We start from the raw sequence: 7,639 nt of genomic DNA on the forward strand, positions 1-7,639 counted from the left end.
AAAAAGTAAACCGGGTGCAACGTGAAATGCTAGGAAATGGTTAATGCATAAAGAGTTTTCATAATTTGCCAATTTAAAAAAACAAAGAACAATTCATAAAAGTAAAAATCACAAATTATCAATAAAGATGTTCATCCTCAATAGTAACCAAAGATACATAAGCTAAAACGGTAATAACATATAATTGTTGGCCTATAGGAGTGGCAAAGATTTTTTTTTTTAATAAGACAGTGTTATCAAGGGTTTGGAGAAAGAAATTAACACACTGTTCGTGAAACTGTGAACTAGAAGAATATTTCTGTATGGTAGTTTGGCAATAGCTGGCAAAACTTTAAGGACATATACTTGAACCCAGCTATTCCTTCTTTTTCTTTTCTCTTTTTTTTTTTAACGAATGAGGCAATTTACTAACCCAGCATCACTTACTGGAATGCTCCTTGTCGTCAGCCATCACCTTACCCGGCGATCCCATCCAGACCTCTCTGTTCCTGCGGTGTCAGTCTGTGGACCCCACCTCGGGCCTTTTCCACCATTTTCGGCGCCCCCGGAGCTGGGAGGACCACGGGCCACGCTCTTGGAGCCTAGGCTGAGGCAGGACGCCGCCTCCCTGCAGCCGCCCCCCTGCAACTCAGTCACGGAGCCGCTCCAGCGCTGCCCCGGAGGGACAGGTGACACGCGGTGTGCAGAACCAGTTCTCATGGTCGGGAGCAAGCGCTTTAGGCCTGCCCGGCTGACAGCGCCCACCCATTCAGGCACTTTCGGCCTCCTGGACCTTCAGGAAGGCTGCTAGGGCTCTGACGGACTTCCGCGAGCCTCTCAGAGTCACTAAGCATCGTGCTGCTTTCGCACCGCGGTCCAGGGAACAGGGAGCAACGTGGACTTCCGGCGCACCGTTTGGGGTTCGGCTCTCGCGAGAGTTCCAAGAGCTCCTCCCGCAGGTCTCTCTCTGGAAATTCCGCTCGCTATGCACAGCCACAGGCAAGAATGCGTAGGGCGAGTCCTGTGTAGGTGGCAGGTATTTTTCCGTTTTAGCTAGGATGATTTTTTTCTTAAAAAATTTTTTTAAATTATTTTTTAATTGAAGTATAGTTGCTGTACAATATTATATATTACAGGGGTACAATATAGTGAACCACAATTTTGAAAGGTTATACTCCATTTATAGTTATAAAATATTGGCTATATTTCTCCTGTTGTACAATATATCCTTGTAGCTTTTTTTTTTTTTTTTTTGGTACACGGGCCTCTCACTGCTGTGGTTTCTCCCGTTACAGAGCACAGGCTCCGGAGGCGCAGGCTCAACGGCCATAGCTCACGGGCCCAGCCGCTGCACGGCATATGGGATCTTCCCGGACTGGGGTACGAACTCGTGTCCCCTGGCTCAGGCAGGCGGACTCTCAACCACTGAGCCAGCAGGGAAGCCCTTGTAGCTTATTTTATACTTAAGAGTTTGTACCTCTTTTTCCCTTGCCCCCATGGGGCCCCTCCCCCTCCCACTCCCCTCCCCCCACTGGTAACCACTAGTTCTCTGTATCTGTGAGTCTGCTTCTTTTTTGTTATATTCACTAATTAGTCATATTTTTTAGATTCCACATATAAGTGATATTGTACAGTATTTGTCTTTCTCTGTCTGACCTATTTCACTTAGCATAAGGCCCTCCAAGTCCATCCATGTTGCTGCAAATGGCAAAATTTCATTCTTTTTTATGGCTGTGTAGTATTCTGTTGTATATATACACCACATCTTCTTTATCCACTCATCTGTTGATGGACTCCTAGGTTGCTTCCATATTTTGGCAATTATAAATAATGCTGCTATGAACATTGGGGTGCATGTATCTTTTTAAATTAGTGTTTTTGTTTTTCTTGGATGTATCCCCAAGAGTGGAATTGCAGGGTCATATGGTACTTCTATTTTTAGTTTTTTGAGAAACCTCCATAGTGTTTTTCACAGTCGCTGCACCAACTTACATTCCCACTAACAGTGTAGAGGGTTCCCTTTTCTCCACACCCTCACCAACATTTGTTATTTGTGTTCTTTTTGATGATAGCCATTCTGACAGGTATGAGGTGATATCTCATTGTGGTTTTTATTTATATTTCCCTGATGATTCAGCTAGGATGATTATTGAGAAAGGGACACTGGAGCAAAGTCCTGAAGCTGTAAGGGAGTTAGAAATCTGGCTAGAGTGATCCATGCAGAGGAGGACCGCCGGTCAAATTGCCTAATTCAGAAGCACACCAAGGGAGTTTGAGGCTCAGCTCAGAGGCTGGTGTGGCCAGAGTGGAGTGATGGGGAGGGTCAAGAGTAGTAGTAGCGATGAGGCCAGAGAAGTTATGGGGGTGAGGCATGGAGGGGGTGACCGTGGAAGAGGAAGGGCATGGAGGGACTTGGGGGCGGCTTGGAAGGGTGTGGCTTGGATCAATGGGATATGGAAGAGGGTGGGGAATAAAGAAGGCAGATCTTTTAATTTCTGAGTGAAATGGGGAGTCATTGGAGTGTTCTGAAGAAAGGATGACATGATCTGACTTACTTTTAAAAAGGACCTCTCTGACCACTTTGTTAGAATAGACTGAAAGTGAGGTTCAGAGGCAGAAAGAAAGCCAAGTTAAGAAGCTCCTAAAGCAAAACAGGAGAGGAGATGATAGTGGCTCAGCCTGAGCCAGTGGAGGGAGTGAGAACTGGTCAGATCCAGTGGATGGAGGGTGTGAGACAGAGAGGAGGCAAGGATGACCCTGAGGGTCTTGGTCTAAGTAATCAGAAGGATAGAGTTGCCATTATCCAGGGTGAAAAATGCTTGGGTGGAGCTGGTTTGGGGAGAAGACCAGAAATTCACCTTTGTCTTGTTAAGTCTGAGGTGTTTATTAAACAAGCAAGTGGAAATGTCAAGTAGACAGTTGATAATAGTCTGGAGTTGGAGAGGGAGGGTCTAAAGGAGAGATGGATTTAGGCGGGGGACCAATAACAATAAGGGTCTCAAGCACCATCGCAAGTCAAGCTGCCACCCAGGAACTGTGGGACATGGATTAGGCATGTTTGTCATTTCATCGTGGCCTTCTCTAAAGTGTGGGAAGGGAGGTTTGGACTAAGATAAGCCTTAGAAGCCACAGTCTTCACCATAGTTCCCTGTGTTTAGCGTCACATTGGCACGAGAAGCACTAACTGAAAGTTGCTATTGAATTTTTTTCCTGACACAGCACGGACAATTCTCCAAAGCTGTGTACCAGAAACCAAGAATCTAAAGAAGGTGGCAAGCACATCCTTGGAAAAGTTAAAATCTCTGAATGAAACCAAAGCTTTACAAAGTTAGGTTGACCTTTTTTTTTTTTTAACATCTTTATTGGAGTATAATTGCTTTACAATGGTGTGTTAGTTTCTGCTTTATAACAAAGTGAATCATTTACACATATACATATGTTCCCATATCTCTTCCCTCTTGCGTCTCCCTCCCTCCCACACTCCCTATCCCACCCCTCTAGGTGGTCACAAAGCACCAAGCTGATCTCCATGTGCTATGCGACTGCTTCCCACTAGCCATCTATTTTACACTTGGTAGTGTATATATGTCCATGCCACTCTCTCACTTTGTACCAGCTTACCCTTCCCCCTCCCTGTATCCTCAAGTCCATTCTCTACGTCTGCGTCTTTATTCCTGTCCTGCCCTTAGGTTCTTCATGACCTTTTTTTTTCTTTTTCTTGTAGATTCCATACATATGTGCTAGCATACGGTATTTGTTTTTCTCTTTCTGACTTACTTCACTCTGTATGACAGACTCTAGGTCCATCCACCTCACTACAAATAAGTCAATTTCGTTTCTTTTTATGGCTGAGTAATATTCCATTGTATATATGTGCCACATCTTCTTTATCCATTCATCTGTTGATGGACACTTAGGTTGCTTCCATGTCCTGGCTATTGTAAAGAGCTGCAGTGAACTTCGTGGTACATGACTCTTTTTGAATTATGGTTTTCTCAGGGTATATGCCCACTAGTGGAATTGCTGGGTCATATGGTACTTCTAATTTTAGTTTTTTAAGGAACCTCCATACTGTTCTCCATAGTGGCTGTATCAATTTACACTCCCACCAACAGTGCAAGAGGGTTCCCTTTTCTCCACACCCTCTCCAGCATTCATTGTTTGTAGATTTTTTGATGATGGCCATTCGGACCGGTGTGAGAAGATATCTCATTGTAGTTTTGATTTGCATTTCTCTAATGATTAATGATGTTGAGCATTCTTTCATGTGCTTGTTGGCAATCTGTATATCTTCTTTGGAGAAATGTCTATTTAGTTCTTCTGCCCATTTTTGGATTGGGTTATTTGTTTTTTTGATATTGAGCTGCATGAGCTGCTTGTAAATTTTGGAGATTAATCCTTTGTCAGTTGCTTCATTTGCAAATATTTTCTCCCATTCTGAGGGTTGTCTTTTGGTCTTCTTTATGGTTTCCTTTGCTGCACAAAAGCTTTTAAGTTTCATTAGGTCCCATTTGTTTATTTTTGTTTTTATTTCCATTTCTCTAGGAGGTGGGTCAAAAAGGATCTTGGGGTGATTTATGTCATAGAGTGTCCTGCCCATGTTTTTCTCTAAGAGTTTTATAGTGTCTGGCCTTACATTTAGGTCTTTAATCCATTTTGAGTTTATTTTTGTGTATGGTGTTAGGGAGTGTTCTGATTTCATTCTTTTACATGTAGCTGTCCTGTTCTCCCAGCATCACTTATTGAAGAGGCTGTCTTTTCTCCACTGTATATTCTTGCCTCCTTTATCAAAGAAAAGGTGACCATATGTCGTGGGTTTATCTCTGGGCTTTCTATCCTGTTCCATTGATCTATATTTCTGTTTTTGTGCCAGTACCATACTGTCTTGATTACTGTAGCTTTGTAGTAGAGTCGGAAGTCAGGGAGCCTGATTCCTCCAGCTCTGTTTTTCTTTCTCAAGATTGCTTTGGCTATTTGGGGTCTTTTCTGTTTCCATACAAATTGTGAAATTTTTTGTTCTAGTTCTGTGAAAAATGCCATTGGTAGTTTGATAGGGATTGCATTGAATCTGTAGATTGCTTTGGGTAGTAGAGTCATTTACACAATGTTGATTCTTCCAATCCAAGAACATGGTATATCTCTCCATCTGTTTGTATCATCTTTAATTTCTTTCATCAGTGTCTTATAATTTTCTGCATACAGGTCTTTTGTCTCCTTAGGTAGATTTATTCCTAGATATTTTATTCTTTTTGTTGCAATGGTAAATGGGAGTGTTTTCTTAATTTCAGTTTCAGATTTTTCATTATTAATGTATAGGAATGCAAGAGATTTCTGTGCATTAATTTTGTATCCTGCAACTTTTCCAAATTCATTGATTAGTTCTAGCAGTTTTCTGGTAGCATCTTTAGGATTCTCTATGTATAGTATCATGTCATCTGCAAACAATGACAGCTGTACTTCTTCTTTTCCGATTTGGATTCCTTTTATTTCTTTTTCTTCTCTGATTGCTGTGGCTAAAACTTCGAAAACTATGTTGAATAATAGTGGTGAGAGTGGGCAACCTTGTCTTGTTCCTGATCTTAGTGGAAATGGTTTCAGTTTTTCACCATTGAGAATGATGTTGGCTGTGGGTTTGTCATATATGGCCTTTATTTTGTTGAGGTAAGTTCCCTCTATGCCTATTTTCTGCAGGGTTTTTATCATAAATGGGTGTTGAATTTTGTAGAAAGCTTTCTCTGCATCTATTGAGATGATCATATGTTTTTTCACCTTCAATTTGTTAATATGGTGTATCACGTTGATTGATTTGCATATATTGAAGAATCCTTGCATTCCTGGAATAAACCCCACTTGATCATGGTGTATCATCCGTTATATGTGCTGTTGGATTCTGTTTACTAGTATTTTGTTGCGGATTTTTGCATCTGTGTTCATCAGTGATATTGGCCTATAGTTTTCTTTCTTTGTGACATCTTTGTCTGGTTTTGGCATCAGAGTGATGGTGGCCTTGTAGAATGAGTTTGGTAGTGTTCCTCCCTCAGGTATATTTTGGAAGAGTTTGAGAAGGGTAGGTGTTAGCTCTTCTCTAAATGTTTGATAGAATTTGCCTGTGAAGCCATCTGGTCCTGGGCTTTTGTTTGTTGGAAGATTTTTAATCACAGTTTCAATTTCAGTGCTTGTGATTGGTCTGTTCATATTTTCTATTTCTTCCTGGTTCAGTCTCAGAAGGTTTACGTTGCCGTTTAACTCCCTCCTTCACATGTGAGGGCTGGACTTGCAGTTCCCAGAAATCCTCCATTTCTAGAGCAGTTTTGTCACTGCCACAGTGATGTGCTTTGTATCTAGGCAGTCAGCTCTTCAGATTCCAATTTCCTTACCTGGAAAGGAAAGCGAATGGACTATGTAACTGAGTTTCATATCTTTTTCTGTTTTGTTTGAAGCAGGGCAGGGTGAAGGCTGGTAGGAGCTTTGAGCACCCCTAGTTTGGCTCTCCTCAGCTCTAAGTCCCAACTCTGTGCAGGCTGCTTAGGGCACTGTAGGAGCACAGCTTGGAATTACTGGACTAGCTGGTCCCTTCCCAGCTCTGAAGGTCTCTTTTTCTCTTTACAGCCTTCGTGTATATGGCGGTAGGGTGAAGTCAAGCAATGGTGAGTATCAGGAAGGCAGAGACGTGGGGGCCTTTGACAAAGGAAGTATGGTTACCACAGGTAGGAATTCTCCAAAACAAAGTAACAAGCTATGTGGCATTCCAGACAGTTATGGAGATGCCATAGCAGGTGACAGAGTAATCTGGCCTGTGACACTTAATGGATGGGGTTCTTCTCTCCTTTAAACAAAGGTACTTTGAGGAAAGGCTTCAAATACTAATTCAAGTTCGTGTTAATTTCTTACATGCCTATTGTGGATGCATGACTGATGGTTGGAGCCTCAGCCCTACATCTGGTTCATCATTCAGATCACACTGCCCTTAGCAGCAACTGTCCCAAAATACTTAATACAAAATAAATTCAAATTTTCCATGCATATTTTGTACTGAGGCTTCAAAAAGTGAGTCTCCTATTCTATTTGACCTTCACATTTTTTGGGTCTAGGGAATTTCAAGTGCCTACATATGCAGAATTCGCAACATTTCATCTTGCAAATCGAAATGGTTCTCATGCCCCAAACAGAGGAGTAATGGAGGGGGCCTCTCCAAATGAGCTGTTGTCTCTAGTTGACTTTCCCAAATAGGCAGCCAATGTCAAGGACTATAAGAAGAGACCTGCCAAAAGGATTCACCACCCCCTGTACCATATTCCACCACCCTGACACCGCTTCCTGCAGGCACTGCAGAGTTACAGGAGGGTCTGTAACTCCCTTAGCATCTAAAACCACAGCAACCATTACACTGCTTCCTCCCACTTCCTCCTACATTTTTCCCAGTGCTGCAAACGCTGATCATAAATATGTAAAGAAACATCAGAAAAGAAATGCACAATTCTCTTGTCTTCGTTTTATCAATATAACCACTTTGGCTGTGACCTAAGAATCTAAGTTGACTTCATTCCAGTGAATATTCTCTGCCTTTGAGGTCAGAAGAATAAGTTGGAAGAGCGTTGAAACATCGTATTGATTTTCTTGATAATGCACTAGTGTTTGAAGCTGACACATTCAGACAGCT

General features: G+C 42.1%; 1 pseudogene; it reads right to left on the bottom strand.

Annotated features, from left to right (window-relative positions):
- Window positions 1-455: 455 nt before the first annotated feature.
- On the bottom strand, window positions 456-7,362 carry LOC116764975 (annotated as a pseudogene).
- Between the last annotated feature and the right edge of the window lie 277 nt (window positions 7,363-7,639).

This window comes from Phocoena sinus, chromosome 14 (genome assembly GCF_008692025.1).
Source record: "Phocoena sinus isolate mPhoSin1 chromosome 14, mPhoSin1.pri, whole genome shotgun sequence".
Classification (NCBI taxonomy): Eukaryota; Metazoa; Chordata; class Mammalia; order Artiodactyla; family Phocoenidae; genus Phocoena; species Phocoena sinus.